This window comes from Lissotriton vulgaris, chromosome 12, assembly GCF_964263255.1.
Source record: "Lissotriton vulgaris chromosome 12, aLisVul1.2, whole genome shotgun sequence".
In the NCBI taxonomy this organism is placed as follows: domain Eukaryota; kingdom Metazoa; phylum Chordata; class Amphibia; order Caudata; family Salamandridae; genus Lissotriton; species Lissotriton vulgaris.
The window spans coordinates 491,223,643-491,248,848 of NC_141700.1; the positions used below are offsets into that span (position 1 = coordinate 491,223,643).

The 25,206-nt window shown below is 44.6% G+C and overlaps 25 non-coding genes across 25 annotated transcripts; all 25 read left to right on the forward strand.

The window, feature by feature from the left end:
* The first annotated feature begins 765 nt into the window (after positions 1 to 765).
* LOC147676869 (U5 spliceosomal RNA) lies at positions 766 to 880 on the forward strand. Its single transcript, XR_015303463.1, has one exon. It is a non-coding gene; the product is annotated as a U5 spliceosomal RNA (small nuclear RNA).
* An 898-nt stretch (positions 881 to 1,778) lies between these two features.
* Positions 1,779 to 1,893, forward strand: LOC147676870 (U5 spliceosomal RNA). The gene has a single exon (XR_015302742.1). It is a non-coding gene; the product is annotated as a U5 spliceosomal RNA (small nuclear RNA).
* An 897-nt stretch (positions 1,894 to 2,790) lies between these two features.
* On the forward strand, positions 2,791 to 2,905 carry LOC147676871 (U5 spliceosomal RNA). Its single transcript, XR_015302949.1, has one exon. It is a non-coding gene; the product is annotated as a U5 spliceosomal RNA (small nuclear RNA).
* Positions 2,906 to 3,802: 897 nt separating this feature from the next.
* On the forward strand, positions 3,803 to 3,917 carry LOC147676872 (U5 spliceosomal RNA). Its single transcript, XR_015302724.1, has one exon. It is a non-coding gene; the product is annotated as a U5 spliceosomal RNA (small nuclear RNA).
* An 896-nt stretch (positions 3,918 to 4,813) lies between these two features.
* On the forward strand, positions 4,814 to 4,928 carry LOC147676873 (U5 spliceosomal RNA). Its single transcript, XR_015302664.1, has one exon. It is a non-coding gene; the product is annotated as a U5 spliceosomal RNA (small nuclear RNA).
* An 898-nt stretch (positions 4,929 to 5,826) lies between these two features.
* LOC147676874 (U5 spliceosomal RNA) lies at positions 5,827 to 5,941 on the forward strand. The gene has a single exon (XR_015303425.1). It is a non-coding gene; the product is annotated as a U5 spliceosomal RNA (small nuclear RNA).
* An 896-nt stretch (positions 5,942 to 6,837) lies between these two features.
* LOC147676875 (U5 spliceosomal RNA) lies at positions 6,838 to 6,951 on the forward strand. Its single transcript, XR_015302893.1, has one exon. It is a non-coding gene; the product is annotated as a U5 spliceosomal RNA (small nuclear RNA).
* An 898-nt stretch (positions 6,952 to 7,849) lies between these two features.
* On the forward strand, positions 7,850 to 7,964 carry LOC147676876 (U5 spliceosomal RNA). Its single transcript, XR_015302933.1, has one exon. It is a non-coding gene; the product is annotated as a U5 spliceosomal RNA (small nuclear RNA).
* Positions 7,965 to 8,862: 898 nt separating this feature from the next.
* LOC147676877 (U5 spliceosomal RNA) lies at positions 8,863 to 8,977 on the forward strand. The gene has a single exon (XR_015302878.1). It is a non-coding gene; the product is annotated as a U5 spliceosomal RNA (small nuclear RNA).
* An 896-nt stretch (positions 8,978 to 9,873) lies between these two features.
* LOC147676878 (U5 spliceosomal RNA) lies at positions 9,874 to 9,988 on the forward strand. Its single transcript, XR_015302665.1, has one exon. It is a non-coding gene; the product is annotated as a U5 spliceosomal RNA (small nuclear RNA).
* An 898-nt stretch (positions 9,989 to 10,886) lies between these two features.
* LOC147676879 (U5 spliceosomal RNA) lies at positions 10,887 to 11,001 on the forward strand. Its single transcript, XR_015303436.1, has one exon. It is a non-coding gene; the product is annotated as a U5 spliceosomal RNA (small nuclear RNA).
* An 896-nt stretch (positions 11,002 to 11,897) lies between these two features.
* Positions 11,898 to 12,012, forward strand: LOC147676880 (U5 spliceosomal RNA). The gene has a single exon (XR_015302776.1). It is a non-coding gene; the product is annotated as a U5 spliceosomal RNA (small nuclear RNA).
* An 898-nt stretch (positions 12,013 to 12,910) lies between these two features.
* On the forward strand, positions 12,911 to 13,025 carry LOC147676881 (U5 spliceosomal RNA). Its single transcript, XR_015303447.1, has one exon. It is a non-coding gene; the product is annotated as a U5 spliceosomal RNA (small nuclear RNA).
* An 897-nt stretch (positions 13,026 to 13,922) lies between these two features.
* Positions 13,923 to 14,037, forward strand: LOC147676882 (U5 spliceosomal RNA). The gene has a single exon (XR_015302641.1). It is a non-coding gene; the product is annotated as a U5 spliceosomal RNA (small nuclear RNA).
* An 898-nt stretch (positions 14,038 to 14,935) lies between these two features.
* On the forward strand, positions 14,936 to 15,050 carry LOC147676883 (U5 spliceosomal RNA). The gene has a single exon (XR_015302678.1). It is a non-coding gene; the product is annotated as a U5 spliceosomal RNA (small nuclear RNA).
* Positions 15,051 to 15,947: 897 nt separating this feature from the next.
* On the forward strand, positions 15,948 to 16,062 carry LOC147676884 (U5 spliceosomal RNA). Its single transcript, XR_015302950.1, has one exon. It is a non-coding gene; the product is annotated as a U5 spliceosomal RNA (small nuclear RNA).
* Positions 16,063 to 16,959: 897 nt separating this feature from the next.
* LOC147676885 (U5 spliceosomal RNA) lies at positions 16,960 to 17,074 on the forward strand. Its single transcript, XR_015302666.1, has one exon. It is a non-coding gene; the product is annotated as a U5 spliceosomal RNA (small nuclear RNA).
* Positions 17,075 to 17,972: 898 nt separating this feature from the next.
* LOC147676886 (U5 spliceosomal RNA) lies at positions 17,973 to 18,087 on the forward strand. Its single transcript, XR_015303458.1, has one exon. It is a non-coding gene; the product is annotated as a U5 spliceosomal RNA (small nuclear RNA).
* An 896-nt stretch (positions 18,088 to 18,983) lies between these two features.
* LOC147676887 (U5 spliceosomal RNA) lies at positions 18,984 to 19,098 on the forward strand. The gene has a single exon (XR_015302777.1). It is a non-coding gene; the product is annotated as a U5 spliceosomal RNA (small nuclear RNA).
* An 898-nt stretch (positions 19,099 to 19,996) lies between these two features.
* LOC147676888 (U5 spliceosomal RNA) lies at positions 19,997 to 20,111 on the forward strand. Its single transcript, XR_015302646.1, has one exon. It is a non-coding gene; the product is annotated as a U5 spliceosomal RNA (small nuclear RNA).
* An 897-nt stretch (positions 20,112 to 21,008) lies between these two features.
* On the forward strand, positions 21,009 to 21,123 carry LOC147676889 (U5 spliceosomal RNA). The gene has a single exon (XR_015303428.1). It is a non-coding gene; the product is annotated as a U5 spliceosomal RNA (small nuclear RNA).
* An 898-nt stretch (positions 21,124 to 22,021) lies between these two features.
* Positions 22,022 to 22,136, forward strand: LOC147676890 (U5 spliceosomal RNA). The gene has a single exon (XR_015302778.1). It is a non-coding gene; the product is annotated as a U5 spliceosomal RNA (small nuclear RNA).
* An 897-nt stretch (positions 22,137 to 23,033) lies between these two features.
* On the forward strand, positions 23,034 to 23,147 carry LOC147676891 (U5 spliceosomal RNA). Its single transcript, XR_015302963.1, has one exon. It is a non-coding gene; the product is annotated as a U5 spliceosomal RNA (small nuclear RNA).
* Positions 23,148 to 24,045: 898 nt separating this feature from the next.
* LOC147676892 (U5 spliceosomal RNA) lies at positions 24,046 to 24,160 on the forward strand. The gene has a single exon (XR_015302780.1). It is a non-coding gene; the product is annotated as a U5 spliceosomal RNA (small nuclear RNA).
* Positions 24,161 to 25,057: 897 nt separating this feature from the next.
* Positions 25,058 to 25,172, forward strand: LOC147676893 (U5 spliceosomal RNA). The gene has a single exon (XR_015302956.1). It is a non-coding gene; the product is annotated as a U5 spliceosomal RNA (small nuclear RNA).
* The last annotated feature ends 34 nt before the right edge of the window (positions 25,173 to 25,206 follow it).

Below are 25,206 nucleotides of genomic sequence, written 5' to 3' on the forward strand. Positions count from 1 at the left end.
GTAGGAGAGGTGCATCATGGGACAGAGCTTGGGCAGTGCATGAGATTGCTTTTCCTTGACTAGCTTGAAACTGCATGATAGCAGGCAGTATATTTTCTCTTTTCTCAACATTCCTGCTGCCAGAGGCCAGACGTCACTCTCCTTTTAAAAGGTGGCACCAAGACTCATGCTGCGCTTTTCATAGGGCTTGCACGATATTTGTGCCCGTTAGAGGTGCCCTTAGAGGGTGGCCAATCCTGAGTCAGATTCCTCTCAGGTACACTTGAAGGGGCTCGTTAGTCTTGTTTCAAGTACCTCCAGCCTAGACAGATATATACTTATATATTCAGCTTTAATGAAAATACGTGTAAAAAAGGGACTTAAAGTGCATGGCTATTTGCATAGAACAGTGGTGGCTCACAGCCTATCGATTGGAGGGATGGTGGGGAAAGCGTAAAATCGTTGGGGACGAAATTCCTACAGTGCCACTTCAGTTAAAGCCTGATTCACGCTTCCCGTTCCCCTTGCCCAGCAGCCCCGACACCTCCTAATGAGCTGAGGTGTGTACAAAAAGAATTTGCATATTCCCAGGCAGACACTTGGAACTGCCCACCTTTTTGCTTTTCTGTGCTTTGAGCAGAGACTCTGAAAGTTGATCCTGTTTCCCTCACCGGCCTAGTTCTTGCCCTCTTTTTTAGAGGCTGCAAATACCTCTCAGGTCCTCACCCTCGCAATGATAGGGTCTTTGATCTGGTGCCTCTAACCCCCAGAGAGCCATATTCTAACTTACTCTGGTTTCTCTTCAAAATGAAAAAATCTTTCGCCTTTTACTAAAGATTTCCGTGGAGAGGAACATTTACGAGTTTATTCAATTTTTTTAAGCCTTACCACAGGTGAGGCTGTTTATCATTTGCTTAAAAGAAAAGCATTAGAAGTTGGGGAATATTTAGGAGTTGTTTGCTACTGTTATAAGGGAACATGAGCTTGGTGTTTTATTCCTGATCTCTCTGCTTGCTCATTTGCATAGACAGAGTGTAGGAGAGGTGCATCATGGGAAAGAGCTTGGGCAGTGCATGAGATTGCTTTTCCTTGACTATCTTGAAACTGCACGATAGCAGGCAGTATATTTTCTCTTTTCTCAACATTCCTGCTGCCAGAGGCCAGACGTCACTCTCCTTTTAAAAGGTGGCATCAAGACTCATGCTGCGCTTTTCATAGGGCTTGCACGTTATTTGTGCTCGTTAGAGGTGCCCTTAGAGGGTGGCCAATCCTGAGTCAGATTCCTCTCAGGTACACTTGAAGGGTCTTGTTTGTCTTGTTTCATGTGGCTCCAGCCTAGACAGATCTATACTTATATATTCATCTTTAATGAAAATACGTGTGAAAAAGGGACTTAAAGTGCACGGCTATTTGCATAGAACAGTGGTGGCTCACAGCCTATCGATTGGAGGGATGGTGGGGAAAGCGTAAAATCGTTGGGGACGAAAGTCCTACAGTGCCACTTCAGTTAAAGCCTGATTCACGCTTCCCGTTCCCCTTGCCCAGCAGCCCCGACACCTCCTAATGAGCTGAGGTGTGTACAAAAAGAATTTGCATTTTCCCAGGCAGACACTTGGAACTGTCCACCTTTTTGCTTTTCTGTGCTTTGAGCAGAGACTCTGAAGTTTGATCCTGTTTCCCTCACCGGCCTAGTTCTTGCCCTCTTTTTTAGAGGCTGCAAATACCTCTCAGGTCCTCACCCTCGCAATGATAGGGTCTTTGATCTGGTGCCTCTAACCCCCAGAGAGCCATATTCTAACTTACTCTGGTTTCTCTTCAAAACGAAAAAATCTTTCGTCTTTTACTAAAGATTTCCGTGGAGAGGAACATTTACGAGTTTATTCAATTTTTTAAAGCCTTACCACAGGTGAGGCTGTTTATCATTTGTTTAAAAGAAAAGCATTAGAAGTTGGGGAATATTTAGGAGTTGTCTGCTACTGTTATAAGGGAACATGAGCTTGGTGTTTTATTCCTGATCTCTCTGCTTGCTCATTTGCATAGACAGAGTGTAGGAGAGGTGCATCATGGGAAAGAGCTTGGGCAGTGCATGAGATTGCTTTTCCTTGACTATCTTGAAACTGCACAATAGCAGGCAGTGTATTTTCTCTTTTCTCAACATTCCTGCTGCCAGAGGCCAGACGTCACTCTCCTTTTAAAAGGTGGCACCAAGAGTCATGCTGCGCTTTTCATAGGGCTTGCCCGTTATTTGTGCCCGTTCGAGGTGTCCTTAGAGGGTGGCCAATCCTGAGTCAGATTCCTCTCAGGTACACTTGAAGGGGCTCGTTTGTCTTGTTTCATGTGCCTCCAGCCTAGACAGATCTATACTTATATATTCAGCTTTAATGAAAATACGTGTGAAAAAGGGACTTAAAGTGCATGGCTATTTGCATAGAACAGTGGTGGCTCACAGCCTATCGATTGGAGGGATGGTGGGGAAAGCGTAAAATCGTTGGGGACGAAAGTCCTACAGTGCCACTTCAGTTAAAGCCTGATTCACGCTTCCCGTTCCCCTTGCCCAGCAGCCCGACACCTCCTAATGAGCTGAGTTGTGTACAAAAAGAATTTGCATATTCCCAGGCAGACACTTGGAACTGTCCACCTTTTTGCTTTTCTGTGCTTTGAGCAGAGACTCTGAAGTTTGATCCTGTTTCCCTCACCGGCCTAGTTCTTGCCCTCTTTCTTAGAGACTGCAAATACCTCTCAGGTCCTCACTCTCGCAATGATAGGGTCTTTGACCTGGTCCCTCTAACCCCCAGAGAGCCATATTCTAACTTACTCTGGTTTCTCTTCAAAACGAAAAAATATTTCGCCTTTTAGTAAAGATTTCCGTGGAGAGGAACATTTACGAGTTTATTCAATTTTTTTAAGCCTTACCACAGGTGAAGCTGTTTATCATTCGCTTAAAAGAAAAGCATTAGAAGTTGGGGAATATTTAGGAGTTGTCTGCTACTGTTATAAGGGAACGCGAGCTTGGTGTTTTATTCCTGATCTCTCTGCTTGTTCATTTGCATAGACAGAGTGTAGGAGAGGTGCATCATGGAAAAGAGCTTGGGCAGTGCATGAGATTGCTTTTTCTTGACTATCTTGAAACTTCACGATAGCAGGCAGTATATTTTCTCTTCTCTCAACATTCCTGCTGCCAGAGGCCAGACGTCACTCTCCATTTAAAAGGTGGCACCAAGACTCATGCTGCGCTTTTCATAGGGCTTGCACGATATTTGTGCCTGTTAGAGGTGCCCTTAGAGGGTGGCCAATCCTGAGTCAGATTCCTCTCAGGTACACTTGAAGGGGCTCGTTAGTCTTGTTTCAAGTGCCTCCAGCCTAGACAGATATATACTTATATATTCAGCTTTAATGAAAATACGTGTAAAAAAGGGACTTAAAGTGCATGGCTATTTGCATAGAACAGTGGTGGCTCACAGCCTATCGATTGGAGGGATGGTGGGGAAAGCGTAAAATCGTTGGGGACGAAAATCCTACAGTGCCACTTCAGTTAAAGCCTGATTCACGCTTCCCGTTCCCCTTGCCCAGCAGCCCCGACACCTCCTAATGAGCTGAGGTGTGTACAAAAAGAATTTGCATATTCCCAGGCAGACACTTGGAACTGCCCACCTTTTTGCTTTCTGTGCTTTGAGCAGAGACTCTGAAGTTTGATCCTGTTTCCCTCACCGGCCTAGTTCTTGCCCTCTTTTTTAGAGGCTGCAAATACCTCTCAGGTCCTCACCCTCGCAATGATAGGGTCTTTGATCTGGTGCCTCTAACCCCCAGAGAGCCATATTCTAACTTACTCTGGTTTCTCTTCAAAACGAAAAAATCTTTCGCCTTTTACTAAAGATTTCCGTGGAGAGGAACATTTACGAGTTTATTCAATTTTTTTAAGCCTTACCACAGGTGAGGCTGTTTATCATTTGTTTAAAAGAAAAGCATTAGAAGTTGGGGAATATTTAGGAGTTGTCTGCTACTGTTATAAGGGAACATGAGCTTGGTGTTTTATTCCTGATCTCTCTGCTTGCTCATTTGCATAGACAGAGTGTAGGAGAGGTGCATCATGGGAAAGAGCTTGGGCAGTGCATGAGATTGCTTTTCCTTGACTATCTTGAAACTGCACGATAGCAGGCAGTGTATTTTCTCTTTTCTCAACATTCCTGCTGCCAGAGGACAGACGTCACTCTCCTTTTAAATGGTGGCACCAAGACTCATGCTGCGCTTTTCAAAGGGCTTGCACGTTATTTGTGCCCGTTAGAGGTGCTCTTAGAGGGTGGCCAATCCTGAGTCAGATTCCTCTCAGGTACACTTAAAGGGGCTCGTTAGTCTTGTTTCATGTGCCTCCAGCGTAGACAGATATATACTTATATATTCAGCTTTAATGAAAATGCGTGTGAAAAAGGGACTTAAAGTGCATGGCTATTTGCATAGAACAGTGGTGGCTCACAGCCTATCGATTGGAGGGATGTGGGGAAAGCGTAAAATCGTTGGGGACGAAAGTCCTACAGTGCCACTTCAGTTAAAGCCTGATTCACGCTTCCCGTTCCCCTTGCCCAGCAGCCCGACACCTCCTAATGAGCTGAGGTGTGTACAAAAAGAATTTGCATATTCCCAGGCAGACACTTGGAACAGTCCACCTTTTTGGTTTTCTGTGCTTTGAGCAGAGACTCTGAAGTTTGATCCTGTTTCCCTCACCGGCCTAGTTCTTGCCCTCTTTTTTAGAGGCTGCAAATACCTCTCAGGTCCTCACCCTCGCAATGATAGGGTCTTTGATCTGGTGCCTCTAACCCCCAGAGAGCCATATTCTAACTTACTCTGGTTTCTCTTCAAAACGAAAAAATCTTTCGCCTTTTACTAAAGATTTCCGTGGAGAGGAACATTTACGAGTTTATTCAATATTTTTAAGCCTTACCGCAGGTGAGGCTGTTTATCATTTGTTTAAAAGAAAAGCATTAGAAGTTGGGGAATATTTAGGAGTTGTCTGCTACTGTTATAAGGGAACATGAGCTTGGTGTTTTATTCCTGATCTCTCTGCTTGCTCATTTGCATAGACAGAGTGTAGGTGAGGTGCATCATGGGAAAGAGCTTGGGCAGTGCATGATATTGCTTTTCCTTGACTATCTTGAAACTGCACAATAGCAGGCAGTGTATTTTCTCTTTTCTCAACATTCCTGCTGCCAGAGGCCAGACGTCACTCTCCTTTTAAAAGGTGGCACCAAGAGTCATGCTGCGCTTTTCATAGGGCTTGCCCGTTATTTGTGCCCGTTCGAGGTGTCCTTAGAGGGTGGCCAATCCTGAGACAGATTCCTCTCAGGTACACTTGAAGGGGCTCGTTTGTCTTGTTTCATGTGCCTCCAGCCTAGACAGATCTATACTTATATATTCAGCTTTAATGAAAATACGTGTGAAAAAGGGACTTAAAGTGCATGGCTATTTGCATAGAACAGTGGTGGCTCACAGCCTATCGATTGGAGGGATGGTGGGGAAAGCGTAAAATCGTTGGGGACGAAAGTCCTACAGTGCCACTTCAGTTAAAGCCTGATTCACGCTTCCCGTTCCCCTTGCCCAGCAGCCCCGACACCTCCTAATGAGCTGAGGTGTGTACAAAAAGAATTTGCATATTCCCAGGCAGACACTTGGAACTGCCCACCTTTTTGCTTTTCTGTGCTTTGAGCAGAGACTCTGAAAGTTGATCCTGTTTCCCTCACCGGCCTAGTTCTTGCCCTCTTTTTTAGAGGCTGCAAATACCTCTCAGGTCCTCACCCTCGCAATGATAGGGTCTTTGATCTGGTGCCTCTAACCCCCAGAGAGCCATATTCTAACTTACTCTGGTTTCTCTTCAAAACGAAAAAATCTTTCGCCTTTTACTAAAGATTTCCGTGGAGAGGAACATTTATGAGTTTATTCAATTTTTTTAAGCCTTACCACAGGTGAGGCTGTTTATCATTCGCTTAAAAGAAAAGCATTAGAAGTCGGGGAATATTTAGGAGTTGTCTGCTACTGTTATAAGGGAACGCGAGCTTGGTGTTTTATTCCTGATCTCTCTGCTTGTTCATTTGCATAGACAGAGTGTAGGAGAGGTGCATCATGGGAAAGAGCTTGGGCAGTGCATGAGATTGCTTTTCCTTGACTATCTTGAAACTGCACGATAGCAGGCAGTGTATTTTCTCTTTTCTCAACATTCCTGCTGCCAGAGGACAGACGTCACTCTCCTTTTAAATGGTGGCACCAAGACTCATGCTGCGCTTTTCATAGGGCTTGCACGTTATTTGTGCCCGTTAGAGGTGCTCTTAGAGGGTGGCCAATCCTGAGTCAGATTCCTCTCAGGTACACTTAAAGGGGCTCGTTAGTCTTGTTTCATGTGCCTCCAGCGTAGACAGATATATACTTATATATTCAGCTTTAATGAAAATGCGTGTGAAAAAGGGACTTAAAGTGCATGGCTATTTGCATAGAACAGTGGTGGCTCACAGCCTATCGATTGGAGGGATGTGGGGAAAGCGTAAAATCGTTGGGGACGAAAGTCCTACAGTGCCACTTCAGTTAAAGCCTGATTCACGCTTCCCGTTCCCCTTGCCCAGCAGCCCGACACCTCCTAATGAGCTGAGGTGTGTACAAAAAGAATTTGCATATTCCCAGGCAGACACTTGGAACTGTCCACCTTTTTGCTTTTCTGTGCTTTGAGCAGAGACTCTGAAAGTTGATCCTGTTTCCCTCACCGGCCTAGTTCTTGCCCTCTTTTTTAGAGGCTGCAAATACCTCTCAGGTCCTCACCCTCGCAATGATAGAGTCTTTGATCTGGTGCCTCTAACCCCCAGAGAGCCATATTCTAACTTACTCTGGTTTCTCTTCAAAACGAAAAAATCTTTCGCCTTTTACTAAAGATTTCCGCGGAGAGGAACATTTACGAGTTTATTCAATTTTTTAAGCCTTACCACAGGTGAGGCTGTTTATCATTTGCTTAAAAGAAAAGCATTAGAAGATGGGGAATATTTCGGAGTTGTTTGCTACTGTTATAAGGGAACATGAGCTTGGTGTTTTATTCCTGATCTCTCTGCTTGCTCATTTGCATAGACAGAGTGTAGGAGAGGTGCATCATGGGAAAGAGCTTGGGCAGTGCATGAGATTGCTTTTCCTTGACTATCTTGAAACTGCACGATAGCAGGCAGTATATTTTCTCTTTTCTCAACATTCCTGCTGCCAGAGGCCAGACGTCACTCTCCTTTTAAAAGGTGGCACCAAGACTCATGCTGCGCTTTTCAGAGGGCTTGCACGTTATTTGTGCTCGTTAGAGGTACCCTTAGAGGGTGGCCAATCCTGAGTCAGATTCCTCTCAGGTACACTTGAAGGGACTCGTTAGTCTTGTTTCATGTGCCTCCAGCATAGACAGATATATACTTATATATTCAGCTTTAATGAAAATACGTGTGAAAAAGGGACTTAAAGTGCTTGGCTATTTGCATAGAACAGTGGTGGCTCACAGCCTATCGATTGGAGGGATGGTGGGGAAAGCGTAAAATCGTTGGGGACAAAAGTCCTACAGTGCCACTTCAGTTAAAGCCTGATTCACGCTTCCCGTTCCCCTTGCCCATCAGCCCCGACACCTCCTAATGAGCTGAGGTGTGTACAAAAAGAATTTGCATATTCCCAGGCAGACACTTGGAACTGTCCACCTTTTTGCTTTTCTGTGCTTTGAGCAGAGACTCTGAAGTTTGATCCTGTTTCCCTCACCGGCCTAGTTCTTGCCCTCTTTTTTAGAGGCTGCAAATACCTCTCAGGTCCTCACTCTCGCAATGATAGGGTCTTTGATCTGGTGCCTCTAACCCCCAGAGAGCCATATTCTAACTTACTCTGGTTTCTCTTCAAAACGAAAAAATATTTCGCCTTTTAGTAAAAATTTCCGTGGAGAGGAACATTTACGAGTTTATTCAATTTTTTTAAGCCTTACCACAGGTGAGGCTGTTTATCATTCGCTTAAAAGAAAAGCATTAGAAGTTGGGGAATATTTAGGAGTTGTCTGCTACTGTTATAAGGGAACACGAGCTTGGTGTTTTATTCCTGATCTCTCTGCTTGTTCATTTGCATAGACAGAGTGTAGGAGAGGTGCATCATGGAAAAGAGCTTGGGCAGTGCATGAGATTGCTTTTTCTTGACTATCTTGAAACTTCACGATAGCAGGCAGTATATTTTCTCTTCTCTCAACATTCCTGCTGCCAGAGGCCAGACGTCACTCTCCATTTAAAAGGTGGCACCAAGACTCATGCTGCGCTTTTCATAGGGCTTGCACGTTATTTGTGCCGGTTAGAGGTGCTCTTAGAGGGTGGCCAATCCTGAGTCAGATTCCTCTCAGGTACACTTGAAGGGGCTCGTTTGTCTTGTTTCATGTGCCTCCAGCCTAGACAGATCTATACTTATATATTCAGCTTTAATGAAAATACGTGTGAAAAAGGGACTTCAAGTGCATGGATATTTGCATAGAACAGTGGTGGCTCACAGCCTATCGATTGGAGGGATGGTGGGGAAAGCGTAAAATCGTTGGGGACGAAAGTCCTAAAGGGCCACTTCAGTTAAAGCCTGATTCACGCTCCCCGTTCCCCTTGCCCAGCAGCCCCGACACCTCCTAATGAGCTGAGATGTGTACAAAAAGAATTTGCATATTCCCAGGCAGACACTTGGAACTGCCCACCTTTTTGCTTTTCTGTGCTTTGAGCAGAGACTCTGAAGTTTAATCCTGTTTCCCTCACCGGCCTAGTTCTTGCCCTCTTTTTTAGAGGCTGCAAATACCTCTCAGGTCCTCACCCTCGCAATGATAGGGTCTTTGATATGGTGCCTCTAACCCCCAGAGAGCCATATTCTAATTTACTCTGATTTCTCTTCAAAATGAAAAAATCTTTCGCCTTTTACCAAAGATTTCCGTGGAGAGGAACATTTACGAGTTTATTCAATTTTTTTAAGCCTTACCACAGATGAGGCTGTTTATCATTTGTTTAAAAGAAAAGCATTAGAAGTTGGGGAATATTTAGGAGTTGTCTGCTACTGTTATAAGGGAACATGAGCTTGGTGTTTTATTCCTGATCTCTCTGCTTGCTCATTTGCATAGACAGAGTGTAGGAGAGGTGCATCATGGGAAAGAGCTTGGGCAGTGCATGAGATTGCTTTTCCTTGACTATCTTGAAACTGCACGATAGCAGGCAGTGTATTTTCTCTTTTCTCAACATTCCTGCTGCCAGAGGACAGACGTCACTCTCCTTTTAAATGGTGGCACCAAGACTCATGCTGCGCTTTTCAAAGGGCTTGCACGTTATTTGTGCCCGTTAGAGGTGCTCTTAGAGGGTGGCCAATCCTGAGTCAGATTCCTCTCAGGTACACTTAAAGGGGCTCGTTAGTCTTGTTTCATGTGCCTCCAGCGTAGACAGATATATACTTATATATTCAGCTTTAATGAAAATGCGTGTGAAAAAGGGACTTAAAGTGCATGGCTATTTGCATAGAACAGTGGTGGCTCACAGCCTATCGATTGGAGGGATGTGGGGAAAGCGTAAAATCGTTGGGGACGAAAGTCCTACAGTGCCACTTCAGTTAAAGCCTGATTCACGCTTCCCGTTCCCCTTGCCCAGCAGCCCGACACCTCCTAATGAGCTGAGGTGTGTACAAAAAGAATTTGCATATTCCCAGGCAGACACTTGGAACAGTCCACCTTTTTGGTTTTCTGTGCTTTGAGCAGAGACTCTGAAGTTTGATCCTGTTTCCCTCACCGGCCTAGTTCTTGCCCTCTTTTTTAGAGGCTGCAAATACCTCTCAGGTCCTCACCCTCGCAATGATAGGGTCTTTGATCTGGTGCCTCTAACCCCCAGAGAGCCATATTCTAACTTACTCTGGTTTCTCTTCAAAACGAAAAAATCTTTCGCCTTTTACTAAAGATTTCCGTGGAGAGGAACATTTACGAGTTTATTCAATATTTTTAAGCCTTACCGCAGGTGAGGCTGTTTATCATTTGTTTAAAAGAAAAGCATTAGAAGTTGGGGAATATTTAGGAGTTGTCTGCTACTGTTATAAGGGAACATGAGCTTGGTGTTTTATTCCTGATCTCTCTGCTTGCTCATTTGCATAGACAGAGTGTAGGTGAGGTGCATCATGGGAAAGAGCTTGGGCAGTGCATGAGATTGCTTTTCCTTGACTATCTTGAAACTGCACAATAGCAGGCAGTGTATTTTCTCTTTTCTCAACATTCCTGCTGCCAGAGGCCAGACGTCACTCTCCTTTTAAAAGGTGGCACCAAGAGTCATGCTGCGCTTTTCATAGGGCTTGCCCGTTATTTGTGCCCGTTCGAGGTGTCCTTAGAGGGTGGCCAATCCTGAGACAGATTCCTCTCAGGTACACTTGAAGGGGCTCGTTTGTCTTGTTTCATGTGCCTCCAGCCTAGACAGATCTATACTTATATATTCAGCTTTAATGAAAATACGTGTGAAAAAGGGACTTAAAGTGCATGGCTATTTGCATAGAACAGTGGTGGCTCACAGCCTATCGATTGGAGGGATGGTGGGGAAAGCGTAAAATCGTTGGGGACGAAAGTCCTACAGTGCCACTTCAGTTAAAGCCTGATTCACGCTTCCCGTTCCCCTTGCCCAGCAGCCCCGACACCTCCTAATGAGCTGAGGTGTGTACAAAAAGAATTTGCATATTCCCAGGCAGACACTTGGAACTGCCCACCTTTTTGCTTTTCTGTGCTTTGAGCAGAGACTCTGAAAGTTGATCCTGTTTCCCTCACCGGCCTAGTTCTTGCCCTCTTTTTTAGAGGCTGCAAATACCTCTCAGGTCCTCACCCTCGCAATGATAGGGTCTTTGATCTGGTGCCTCTAACCCCCAGAGAGCCATATTCTAACTTACTCTGGTTTCTCTTCAAAACGAAAAAATCTTTCGCCTTTTACTAAAGATTTCCGTGGAGAGGAACATTTATGAGTTTATTCAATTTTTTTAAGCCTTACCACAGGTGAGGCTGTTTATCATTCGCTTAAAAGAAAAGCATTAGAAGTCGGGGAATATTTAGGAGTTGTCTGCTACTGTTATAAGGGAACGCGAGCTTGGTGTTTTATTCCTGATCTCTCTGCTTGTTCATTTGCATAGACAGAGTGTAGGAGAGGTGCATCATGGGAAAGAGCTTGGGCAGTGCATGAGATTGCTTTTCCTTGACTATCTTGAAACTGCACGATAGCAGGCAGTGTATTTTCTCTTTTCTCAACATTCCTGCTGCCAGAGGACAGACGTCACTCTCCTTTTAAATGGTGGCACCAAGACTCATGCTGCGCTTTTCATAGGGCTTGCACGTTATTTGTGCCCGTTAGAGGTGCTCTTAGAGGGTGGCCAATCCTGAGTCAGATTCCTCTCAGGTACACTTAAAGGGGCTCGTTAGTCTTGTTTCATGTGCCTCCAGCGTAGACAGATATATACTTATATATTCAGCTTTAATGAAAATGCGTGTGAAAAAGGGACTTAAAGTGCATGGCTATTTGCATAGAACAGTGGTGGCTCACAGCCTATCGATTGGAGGGATGTGGGGAAAGCGTAAAATCGTTGGGGACGAAAGTCCTACAGTGCCACTTCAGTTAAAGCCTGATTCACGCTTCCCGTTCCCCTTGCCCAGCAGCCCGACACCTCCTAATGAGCTGAGGTGTGTACAAAAAGAATTTGCATATTCCCAGGCAGACACTTGGAACTGTCCACCTTTTTGCTTTTCTGTGCTTTGAGCAGAGACTCTGAAGTTTGATCCTGTTTCCCTCACCGGCCTAGTTCTTGCCCTCTTTTTTAGAGGCTGCAAATACCTCTCAGGTCCTCACCCTCGCAATGATAGGGTCTTTGATCTGGTGCCTCTAACCCCCAGAGAGCCATATTCTAACTTACTCTGGTTTCTCTTCAAAACGAAAAAATCTTTCGCCTTTTACTAAAGATTTCCGTGGAGAGGAACATTTACTAGTTTATTCAATTTTTTTAAGCCTTACCACAGGTGAGGCTGTTGATCATTTGTTTAAAAGAAAAGCATTAGAAGTTGGGGAATATTTAGGAGTTGTCTGCTACTGTTATAAGGGAACATGAGCTTGGTGTTTTATTCCTGATCTCTCTGCTTGCTCATTTGCATAGACAGAGTGTAGGAGAGGTGCATCATGGGAAAGAGCTTGGGCAGTGCATGAGATTGCTTTTCCTTGACTATCTTGAAACTGCACGATAGCAGGCAGTATATTTTCTCTTTTCTCAACATTCCTGCTGCCAGAGGCCAGACGTCACTCTCCTTTTAAAAGGTGGCACCAAGACTCATGCTGCGCTTTTCATAGGGCTTGCACGTTATTTGTGCTCGTTAGAGGTACCCTTAGAGGGTGGCCAATCCTGAGTCAGATTCATCTCAGGTACACTTGAAGGGGCTCGTTAGTCTTGTTTCATGTGCCTCCAGCATAGACAGATATATACTTATATATTCAGCTTTAATGAAAATACGTGTGAAAAAGGGACTTAAAGTGCATGGCTATTTGCATAGAACAGTGGTGGCTCACAGCCTATCGATTGGAGGGATGGTGGGGAAAGCGTAAAATCGTTGGGGACGAAAGTCCTACAGTGCCACTTCAGTTAAAGCCTGATTCACGCTTCCCGTTCCCCTTGCCCAGCAGCCCTGACACCTCCTAATGAGCTGAGGTGTGTACAAAAAGAATTTTCATATTCCCAGGCAGACACTTGGAACTGCCCACCTTTTTGCTTTTCTGTGCTTTGAGCAGAGACTCTGAAAGTTGATCCTGTTTCCCTCACCGGCCTAGTTCTTGCCCTCTTTTTTAGAGGCTGCAAATACCTCTCAGGTCCTCACCCTCGCAATGATAGGGTCTTTGATCTGGTGCCTCTAACCCCCAGAGAGCCATATTCTAACTTACTCTGGTTTCTCTTCAAAACGAAAAAATCTTTCGCCTTTTACTAAAGATTTCCGTGGAGAGGAACATTTATGAGTTTATTCAATTTTTTTAAGCCTTACCACAGGTGAGGCTGTTTATCATTTGCTTAAAAGAAAAGCATTAGAAGTTGGGGAATATTTAGGAGTTGTTTGCTACTGTTATAAGGGAACATGAGCTTGGTGTTTTATTCCTGATCTCTCTGCTTGCTCATTTGCATAGACAGAGTGTAGGAGAGGTGCATCATGGGAAAGAGCTTGGGCAGTGCATGAGATTGCTTTTCCTTGACTATCTTGAAACTGCACGATAGCAGGCAGTATATTTTCTCTTTTCTCAACATTCCTGCTGCCAGAGGCCAGACGTCACTCTCCTTTTAAAAGGTGGCACCAAGACTCATGCTGCGCTTTTCATAGGGCTTGCACGTTATTTGTGCTTGTTAGAGGTGCCCTTAGAGGGTGGCCAATCCTGAGTCAGATTCCTCTCAGGTACACTTGAAGGGGCTCGTTTGTCTTGTTTCATGTGCCTCCAGCCTAGACAGATCTATACTTATATATTCAGCTTTAATGAAAATACGTGTGAAAAAGGGAATTAAAATGCATGGCTATTTGCATAGAACAGTGGTGGCTCACAGCCTATTGATTGGAGGGATGGTGGGGAAAGCGTAAAATCGTTGGGGACGAAAGTCCTACAGTGCCACTTCAGTTAAAGCCTGATTCACGCTTCCCGTTCCCCTTGCCCAGCAGCCCGACACCTCCTAATGAGCTGAGTTGTGTACAAAAAGAATTTGCATATTCCCAGGCAGACACTTGGAACTGTCCACCTTTTTGCTTTTCTGTGCTTTGAGCAGAGACTCTGAAAGTTGATCCTGTTTCCCTCACCGGCCTAGTTCTTGCCCTCTTTTTTAGAGGCTGCAAATACCTCTCAGGTCCTCACCCTCGCAATGATAGGGTCTTTGATCTGGTGCCTCTAACCCCCAGAGAGCCATATTCTAACTTACTCTGGTTTCTCTTCAAAATGAAAAAATCTTTCGCCTTTTACTAAAGATTTCCGTGGAGAGGAACATTTACGAGTTTATTCAATTTTTTTAAGCCTTACCACAGGTGAGGCTGTTTATCATTTGCTTAAAAGAAAAGCATTAGAAGTTGGGGAATATTTAGGAGTTGTTTGCTACTGTTATAAGGGAACATGAGCTTGGTGTTTTATTCCTGATCTCTCTGCTTGCTCATTTGCATAGACAGAGTGTAGGAGAGGTGCATCATGGGAAAGAGCTTGGGCAGTGCATGAGATTGCTTTTCCTTGACTATCTTGAAACTGCACGATAGCAGGCAGTATATTTTCTCTTTTCTCAACATTCCTGCTGCCAGAGGCCAGACGTCACTCTCCTTTTAAAAGGTGGCATCAAGACTCATGCTGCGCTTTTCATAGGGCTTGCACGTTATTTGTGCTCGTTAGAGGTGCCCTTAGAGGGTGGCCAATCCTGAGTCAGATTCCTCTCAGGTACACTTGAAGGGTCTTGTTTGTCTTGTTTCATGTGGCTCCAGCCTAGACAGATCTATACTTATATATTCATCTTTAATGAAAATACGTGTGAAAAAGGGACTTAAAGTGCACGGCTATTTGCATAGAACAGTGGTGGCTCACAGCCTATCGATTGGAGGGATGGTGGGGAAAGCGTAAAATCGTTGGGGACGAAAGTCCTACAGTGCCACTTCAGTTAAAGCCTGATTCACGCTTCCCGTTCCCCTTGCCCAGCAGCCCCGACACCTCCTAATGAGCTGAGGTGTGTACAAAAAGAATTTGCATTTTCCCAGGCAGACACTTGGAACTGTCCACTTTTTTGCTTTTCTGTGCTTTGAGCAGAGACTCTGAAGTTTGATCCTGTTTCCCTCACCGGCCTAGTTCTTGCCCTCTTTTTTAGAGGCTGCAAATACCTCTCAGGTCCTCACCCTCGCAATGATAGGGTCTTTGATCTGGTGCCTCTAACCCCCAGAGAGCCATATTCTAACTTACTCTGGTTTCTCTTCAAAACGAAAAAATCTTTCGTCTTTTACTAAAGATTTCCGTGGAGAGGAACATTTATGAGTTTATTCAATTTTTTAAAGCCTTACCACAGGTGAGGCTGTTTATCATTTGTTTAAAAGAAAAGCATTAGAAGTTGGGGAATATTTAGGAGTTGTCTGCTACTGTTATAAGGGAACATGAGCTTGGTGTTTTATTCCTGATCTCTCTGCTTGCTCATTTGCATAGACAGAGTGTAGGAGAGGTGCATCATGGGAAAGAGCTTGGGCAGTGCATGAGATTGCTTTTCCTTGACTATCTTGAAACTGCACAATAGCAGGCAGTGTATTTTCTCTTTTCTCAACATTCCTGCTGCCAGAGGCCAGACGTCACTCTCCTTTTAAAAGGTGGCACCAAGAGTCATGCTGCGCTTTTCATAGGGCTTGCCCGTTATTTGTGCCCGTTCGAGGTGTCCTTAGAGGGTGGCCAATCCTGAGTCAGATTCCTCTCAGGTACACTTGAAGGGGCTCGTTTGTCTTGTTTCATGTGCCTCCAGCCTAGACAGATCTATACTTATATATTCAGCTTTAATGAAAATACGTGTGAAAAAGGGACTTAAAGTGCATGGCTATTTGCATAGAACAGTGGTGGCTCACTGCCTATCGATTGGAGGGATGGTGGGGAAAGCGTAAAATCGTTGGGGACGAAAGTCCTACAGTGCCACTTCAGTTAAAGCCTGATTCACGCTTCCCGTTCCCCTTGCCCAGCAGCCCGACACCTCCTAATGAGCTGAGTTGTGTACAAAAAGAATTTGCATATTCCCAGGCAGACACTTGGAACTGTCCACCTTTTTGCTTTTCTGTGCTTTGAGCAGAGACTCTGAAGTTTGATCCTGTTTCCCTCACCGGCCTAGTTCTTGCCCTCTTTCTTAGAGACTGCAAATACCTCTCAGGTCCTCACTCTCGCAATGATAGGGTCTTTGATCTGGTCCCTCTAACCCCCAGAGAGCCATATTCTAACTTACTCTGGTTTCTCTTCAAAACGAAAAAATATTTCGCCTTTTAGTAAAGATTTCCGTGGAGAGGAACATTTACGAGTTTATTCAATTTTTTTAAGCCTTACCACAGGTGAAGCTGTTTATCATTCGCTTAAAAGAAAAGCATTAGAAGTTGGGGAATATTTAGGAGTTGTCTGCTACTGTTATAAGGGAACGCGAGCTTGGTGTTTTATTCCTGATCTCTCTGCTTGTTCATTTGCATAGACAGAGTGTAGGAGAGGTGCATCATGGAAAAGAGCTTGGGCAGTGCATGAGATTGCTTTTTCTTGACTATCTTGAAACTTCACGATAGCAGGCAGTATATTTTCTCTTCTCTCAACATTCCTGCTGCCAGAGGCCAGACGTCACTCTCCATTTAAAAGGTGGCACCAAGACTCATGCTGCGCTTTTCATAGGGCTTGCACGATATTTGTGCCTGTTAGAGGTGCCCTTAGAGGGTGGCCAATCCTGAGTCAGATTCCTCTCAGGTACACTTGAAGGGGCTCGTTAGTCTTGTTTCAAGTGCCTCCAGCCTAGACAGATATATACTTATATATTCAGCTTTAATGAAAATACGTGTAAAAAAGGGACTTAAAGTGCATGGCTATTTGCATAGAACAGTGGTGGCTCACAGCCTATCGATTGGAGGGATGGTGGGGAAAGCGTAAAATCGTTGGGGACGAAAATCCTACAGTGCCACTTCAGTTAAAGCCTGATTCACGCTTCCCGTTCCCCTTGCCCAGCAGCCCCGACACCTCCTAATGAGCTGAGGTGTGTACAAAAAGAATTTGCATATTCCCAGGCAGACACTTGGAACTGCCCACCTTTTTGCTTTCTGTGCTTTGAGCAGAGACTCTGAAGTTTGATCCTGTTTCCCTCACCGGCCTAGTTCTTGCCCTCTTTTTTAGAGGCTGCAAATACCTCTCAGGTCCTCACCCTCGCAATGATAGGGTCTTTGATCTGGTGCCTCTAACCCCCAGAGAGCCATATTCTAACTTACTCTGGTTTCTCTTCAAAACGAAAAAATCTTTCGCCTTTTACTAAAGATTTCCGTGGAGAGGAACATTTACGAGTTTATTCAATATTTTTAAGCCTTACCGCAGGTGAGGCTGTTTATCATTTGTTTAAAAGAAAAGCATTAGAAGTTGGGGAATATTTAGGAGTTGTCTGCTACTGTTATAAGGGAACATGAGCTTGGTGTTTTATTCCTGATCTCTCTGCTTGCTCATTTGCATAGACAGAGTGTAGGTGAGGTGCATCATGGGAAAGAGCTTGGGCAGTGCATGAGATTGCTTTTCCTTGACTATCTTGAAACTGCACAATAGCAGGCAGTGTATTTTCTCTTTTCTCAACATTCCTGCTGCCAGAGGCCAGACGTCACTCTCCTTTTAAAAGGTGGCACCAAGAGTCATGCTGCGCTTTTCATAGGGCTTGCCCGTTATTTGTGCCCGTTCGAGGTGTCCTTAGAGGGTGGCCAATCCTGAGTCAGATTCCTCTCAGGTACACTTGAAGGGGCTCGTTTGTCTTGTTTCATGTGCCTCCAGCCTAGACAGATCTATACTTATATATTCAGCTTTAATGAAAATACGTGTGAAAAAGGGACTTAAAGTGCATGGCTATTTGCATAGAACAGTGGTGGCTCACAGCCTATCGATTGGAGGGATGGTGGGGAAAGCGTAAAATCGTTGGGGACGAAAGTCCTACAGTGCCACTTCAGTTAAAGCCTGATTCACGCTTCCCGTTCCCCTTGCCCAGCAGCCCCGACACCTCCTAATGAGCTGAGGTGTGTACAAAAAGAATTTGCATATTCCCAGGCAGACACTTGGAACTGCCCACCTTTTTGCTTTTCTGTGCTTTGAGCAGAGACTCTGAAAGTTGATCCTGTTTCCCTCACCGGCCTAGTTCTTGCCCTCTTTTTTAGAGGCTGCAAATACCTCTCAGGTCCTCACCCTCGCAATGATAGGGTCTTTGATCTGGTGCCTCTAACCCCCAGAGAGCCATATTCTAACTTACTCTGGTTTCTCTTCAAAACGAAAAAATCTTTCGCCTTTTACTAAAGATTTCCGTGGAGAGGAACATTTATGAGTTTATTCAATTTTTTTAAGCCTTACCACAGGTGAGGCTGTTTATCATTCGCTTAAAAGAAAAGCATTAGAAGTCGGGGAATATTTAGGAGTTGTCTGCTACTGTTATAAGGGAACGCGAGCTTGGTGTTTTATTCCTGATCTCTCTGCTTGTTCATTTGCATAGACAGAGTGTAGGAGAGGTGCATCATGGGAAAGAGCTTGGGCAGTGCATGAGATTGCTTTTCCTTGACTATCTTGAAACTGCACGATAGCAGGCAGTGTATTTTCTCTTTTCTCAACATTCCTGCTGCCAGAGGACAGACGTCACTCTCCTTTTAAATGGTGGCACCAAGACTCATGCTGCGCTTTTCATAGGGCTTGCACGTTATTTGTGCCCGTTAGAGGTGCTCTTAGAGGGTGGCCAATCCTGAGTCAGATTCCTCTCAGGTACACTTAAAGGGGCTCGTTAGTCTTGTTTCATGTGCCTCCAGCGTAGACAGATATATACTTATATATTCAGCTTTAATGAAAATGCGTGTGAAAAAGGGACTTAAAGTGCATGGCTATTTGCATAGAACAGTGGTGGCTCACAGCCTATCGATTGGAGGGATGTGGGGAAAGCGTAAAATCGTTGGGGACGAAAGTCCTACAGTGCCACTTCAGTTAAAGCCTGATTCACGCTTCCCGTTCCCCTTGCCCAGCAGCCCGACACCTCCTAATGAGCTGAGGTGTGTACAAAAAGAATTTGCATATTCCCAGGCAGACACTTGGAACTGTCCACCTTTTTGCTTTTCTGTGCTTTGAGCAGAGACTCTGAAGTTTGATCCTGTTTCCCTCACCGGCCTAGTTCTTGCCCTCTTTTTTAGAGGCTGCAAATACCTCTCAGGTCCTCACCCTCGCAATGATAGGGTCTTTGATCTGGTGCCTCTAACCCCCAGAGAGCCATATTCTAACTTACTCTGGTTTCTCTTCAAAACGAAAAAATCTTTCGCCTTTTACTAAAGATTTCCGTGGAGAGGAACATTTACTAGTTTATTCAATTTTTTTAAGCCTTACCACAGGTGAGGCTGTTGATCATTTGTTTAAAAGAAAAGCATTAGAAGTTGGGGAATATTTAGGAGTTGTCTGCTACTGTTATAAGGGAACATGAGCTTGGTGTTTTATTCCTGATCTCTCTGCTTGCTCATTTGCATAGACAGAGTGTAGGAGAGGTGCATCATGGGAAAGAGCTTGGGCAGTGCATGAGATTGCTTTTCCTTGACTATCTTGAAACTGCACGATAGCAGGCAGTATATTTTCTCTTTTCTCAACATTCCTGCTGCCAGAGGCCAGACGTCACTCTCCTTTTAAAAGGTGGCACCAAGACTCATGCTGCGCTTTTCATAGGGCTTGCACGTTATTTGTGCTCGTTAGAGGTACCCTTAGAGGGTGGCCAATCCTGAGTCAGATTCATCTCAGGTACACTTGAAGGGGCTCGTTAGTCTTGTTTCATGTGCCTCCAGCATAGACAGATATATACTTATATATTCAGCTTTAATGAAAATACGTGTGAAAAAGGGACTTAAAGTGCATGGCTATTTGCATAGAACAGTGGTGGCTCACAGCCTATCGATTGGAGGGATGGTGGGGAAAGCGTAAAATCGTTGGGGACGAAAGTCCTACAGTGCCACTTCAGTTAAAGCCTGATTCACGCTTCCCGTTCCCCTTGCCCAGCAGCCCCGACACCTCCTAATGAGCTGAGGTGTGTACAAAAAGAATTTTCATATTCCCAGGCAGACACTTGGAACTGCCCACCTTTTTGCTTTTCTGTGCTTTGAGCAGAGACTCTGAAAGTTGATCCTGTTTCCCTCACCGGCCTAGTTCTTGCCCTCTTTTTTAGAGGCTGCAAATACCTCTCAGGTCCTCACCCTCGCAATGATAGGGTCTTTGATCTGGTGCCTCTAACCCCCAGAGAGCCATATTCTAACTTACTCTGGTTTCTCTTCAAAACGAAAAAATCTTTCGCCTTTTACTAAAGATTTCCGTGGAGAGGAACATTTATGAGTTTATTCAATTTTTTTAAGCCTTACCACAGGTGAGGCTGTTTATCATTTGCTTAAAAGAAAAGCATTAGAAGTTGGGGAATATTTAGGAGTTGTTTGCTACTGTTATAAGGGAACATGAGCTTGGTGTTTTATTCCTGATCTCTCTGCTTGCTCATTTGCATAGACAGAGTGTAGGAGAGGTGCATCATGGGAAAGAGCTTGGGCAGTGCATGAGATTGCTTTTCCTTGACTATCTTGAAACTGCACGATAGCAGGCAGTATATTTTCTCTTTTCTCAACATTCCTGCTGCCAGAGGCCAGACGTCACTCTCCTTTTAAAAGGTGGCACCAAGACTCATGCTGCGCTTTTCATAGGGCTTGCACGTTATTTGTGCTTGTTAGAGGTGCCCTTAGAGGGTGGCCAATCCTGAGTCAGATTCCTCTCAGGTACACTTGAAGGGGCTCGTTTGTCTTGTTTCATGTGCCTCCAGCCTAGACAGATCTATACTTATATATTCAGCTTTAATGAAAATACGTGTGAAAAAGGGAATTAAAATGCATGGCTATTTGCATAGAACAGTGGTGGCTCACAGCCTATTGATTGGAGGGATGGTGGGGAAAGCGTAAAATCGTTGGGGACGAAAGTCCTACAGTGCCACTTCAGTTAAAGCCTGATTCACGCTTCCCGTTCCCCTTGCCCAGCAGCCCGACACCTCCTAATGAGCTGAGTTGTGTACAAAAAGAATTTGCATATTCCCAGGCAGACACTTGGAACTGTCCACCTTTTTGCTTTTCTGTGCTTTGAGCAGAGACTCTGAAGTTTGATCCTGTTTCCCTCACCGGCCTAGTTCTTGCCCTCTTTCTTAGAGACTGCAAATACCTCTCAGGTCCTCACACTCGCAATGACAGGGTCTTTGATAGGGTGCCACTTACCCCCAGAGAGCCATATTCTTACTTACTCTGGTTTCTCTTCAAAACGAAAAAATCTTTCGCCTTTTACTAAAGATTTCCGTGGAGAGGAACATTTACGAGTTTATTCAATTTTTTTATGCCTTACCACAGGTGAGGCTGTTTATCATTTGTTTAAAAGAAAAGCATTAGAAGTTGGGGAATATTTAGGAGTTGTCTGCTACTGTTATAAGGGAACATGAGCTTGGTGTTTTATTCCTGATCTCTCTGCTTGCTCATTTGCATAGACAGAGTGTAGGAGAGGTGCATCATGGGAAAGAGCTTGGGCAGTGCATGAGATTGCTTTTCCTTGACTAGCTTGAAACTGCATGATAGCAGGCAGTATATTTTCTCTTTTCTCAACATTCCTGCTGCCAGAGGCCAGACGTCACTCTTCTTTTAAAAGGTGGCACCAAGAGTCATGCTGCGCTTTTCATAGGGCTTGCCCGTTATTTGTGCCCATTAGAGATGCCCTTAGAGGGTGGCCAATCCTGAGTCAGATTCCTCTCAGGTACACTTGAAGGGTCTCGTTTGTCTTGTTTCATGTGCCTCCAGCCTAGACAGATCTATACTTATATATTCATCTTTAATGAAAATACGTGTGAAAAAGGGACTTAAAGTGCATGGCTATTTGCATAGAACAGTGGTGGCTCACAGCCTATCGATTGGAGGGATGGTGGGGAAAGCGTAAAATCGTTGGGGACGAAAGTCCTACAGTGCCACTTCAGTTAAAGCCTGATTCACGCTTCCCGTTCCCCTTGCCCAGCAGCCCCGACACCTCCTAATGAGCTGAGGTGTGTACAAAAAGAATTTGCATATTCCCAGGCAGACACTTGGAACTGTCCACCTTTTTGCTTTTCTGTGCTTTGAGCAGAGACTCTGAAGTTTGATCCTGTTTCCCTCACCGGCCTAGTTCTTGCCCTCTTTTTTAGAGGCTGCAAATACCTCTCTGGTCCTCACCCTCGCAATGATAGGGTCTTTGATCTGGTGCCTCTAACCCCCAGAGAGCCATATTCTAACTTACTCTGGTTTCTCTTCAAAACGAAAAAATCTTTCGCCTTTTACTAAAGATTTCCGTGGAGAGGAACATTTACTAGTTTATTCAATTTTTTTAAGCCTTACCACAGGTGAGGCTGTTGATCATTTGTTTAAAAGAAAAGCATTAGAAGTTGGGGAATATTTAGGAGTTGTCTGCTACTGTTATAAGGGAACATGAGCTTGGTGTTTTATTCCTGATCTCTCTGCTTGCTCATTTGCATAGACAGAGTGTAGGAGAGGTGCATCATGGGAAAGAGCTTGGGCAGTGCATGAGATTGCTTTTCCTTAACTATCTTGAAACTGCACGATAGCAGGCAGTATATTTTCTCTTTTCTCAACATTCCTACTGCCAGAGGCCAGACGTCACTCTCCTTTTAAAAGGTGGCACCAAGACTCATGCTGCGCTTTTCATAGGGCTTGCACGTTATTTGTGCTCGTTAGAGGTACCCTTAGAGGGTGGCCAATCCTGAGTCAGATTCCTCTCAGGTACACTTGAAGGGGCTCGTTAGTCTTGTTTCATGTGCCTCCAGCATAGACAGATATATACTTATATATTCAGCTTTAATGAAAATACGTGTGAAAAAGGGACTTAAAGTGCATGGCTATTTGCATAGAACAGTGGTGGCTCACAGCCTATCGATTGGAGGGATGGTGGGGAAAGCGTAAAATGGTTGGGGACGAAAGTCCTACAGTGCCACTTCAGTTAAAGCCTGATTCACGCTTCCCGTTCCCCTTGCCCAGCAGCCCGACACCTCCTAATGAGCTGAGTTGTGTACAAAAAGAATTTGCATATTCCCAGGCAGACACTTGGAACTGTCCACCTTTTTGCTTTTCTGTGCTTTGAGCAGAGACTCTGAAGTTTGATCCTGTTTCCCTCACCGGCCTAGTTCTTGCCCTCTTTCTTAGAGACTGCAAATACCTCTCAGGTCCTCACACTCGCAATGACAGGGTCTTTGATAGGGTGCCACTTACCCCCAGAGAGCCATATTCTTACTTACTCTGGTTTCTCTTCAAAACGAAAAAAATTTTCGCCTTTTACTAAAGATTTCCGTGGAGAGGAACATTTACGAGTTTATTCAATTAATTAAGCCTTACCACAGGTGAGGCTGTTTATCATTTGATTAAAAGAAAAGCATTAGAAGTTGGGGAATATTTAGGAGTTGTCTGCTACTGTTATAAGGGAACATGAGCTTGGTGTTTTATTCCTGATCTCTCTGCTTGCTCATTTGCATAGACAGAGTGTAGGAGAGGTGCATCATGGGAAAGAGCTTGGGCAGTGCATGAGATTGCTTTTCCTTGACTAGCTTGAAACTGCATGATAGCAGGCAGTATATTTTCTCTTTTCTCAACATTCCTGCTGCCAGAGGCCAGACGTCACTCTTCTTTTAAAAGGTGGCACCAAGAGTCATGCTGCGCTTTTCATAGGGCTTGCCCGTTATTTGTGCCCATTAGAGGTGCCCTTAGAGGGTGGCCAATCCTGAGTCAGATTCCTCTCAGGTACACTTGAAGGGTCTCGTTTGTCCTGTTTCATGTGCCTCCAGCCTAGACAGATCTATACTTATATATTCATCTTTAATGAAAATACGTGTGAAAAAGGGACTTAAAGTGCATGGCTATTTGCATAGAACAGTGGTGGCTCACAGCCTATCGATTGGAGGGATGGTGGGGAAAGCGTAAAATCGTTGGGGACGAAAGTCCTACAGTGCCACTTCAGTTAAAGCCTGATTCACGCTTCCCGTTCCCCTTGCCCAGCAGCCCCGACACCTCCTAATGAGCTGAGGTGTGTACAAAAAGAATTTGCATATTCCCAGGCAGACACTTGGAACTGTCCACCTTTTTGCTTTTCTGTGCTTTGAGCAGAGACTCTGAAGTTTGATCCTGTTTCCCTCACCGGCCTAGTTCTTGCCCTCTTTTTTAGAGGCTGCAAATACCTCTCAGGTCCTCACCCTCGCAATGATAGGGTCTTTGATCTGGTGCCTCTAACCCCCAGAGAGCCATATTCTAACTTACTCTGGTTTCTCTTCAAAACGAAAAAATCTTTCGCCTTTTACTAAAGATTTCCGTGGAGAGGAACATTTACTAGTTTATTCAATTTTTTTAAGCCTTACCACAGGTGAGGCTGTTGATCATTTGTTTAAAAGAAAAGCATTAGAAGTTGGGGAATATTTAGGAGTTGTCTGCTACTGTTATAAGGGAACATGAGCTTGGTGTTTTATTCCTGATCTCTCTGCTTGCTCATTTGCATAGACAGAGTGTAGGAGAGGTGCATCATGGGAAAGAGCTTGGGCAGTGCATGAGATTGCTTTTCCTTGACTATCTTGAAACTGCACGATAGCAGGCAGTATATTTTCTCTTTTCTCAACATTCCTGCTGCCAGAGGCCAGACGTCACTCTCCTTTTAAAAGGTGGCACCAAGACTCATGCTGCGCTTTTCATATGGCTTGCACGTTATTTGTGCTCGTTAGAGGTACCCTTAGAGGGTGGCCAATCCTGAGTCAGATTCCTCTCAGGTACACTTGAAGGGACTCGTTAGTCTTGTTTCATGTGCCTCCAGCATAGACAAATATATACTTATATATTCAGCTTTAATGAAAATACGTGTGAAAAAGGGACTTAAAGTGCAGGCTATTTGCATAGAACAGTGGTGGCTCACAGCCTATCGATTGGAGGGATGGTGGGGAAAGCGTAAAATCGTTGGGGACAAAAGTCCTACAGTGCCACTTCAGTTAAAGCCTGATTCACGCTTCCCGTTCCCCTTGCCCAGCAGCCCCGACACCTCCTAATGAGCTGAGGTGTGTACAAAAAGAATTTGCATATTCCCAGGCAGACACTTGGAACTGTCCACCTTTTTGCTTTTCTGTGCTCAGAGCAGAGACTCTGAAGTTTGATCCTGTTTCCCTCACCGGCCTAGTTCTTGCCCTCTTTTTTAGAGGCTGCAAATACCTCTCAGGTCCTCACTCTCGCAATGATAGGGTCTTTGATCTGGTGCCTCTAACCCCCAGAGAGCCATATTCTAACTTACTCTGGTTTCTCTTCAAAACGAAAAAATATTTCGCCTTTTAGTAAAGATTACCGTGGAGAGGAACATTTACGAGTTTATTCAATTTTTTTAAGCCTTACCACAGGTGAGGCTGTTTATCATTCGCTTAAAAGAAAAGCATTAGAAG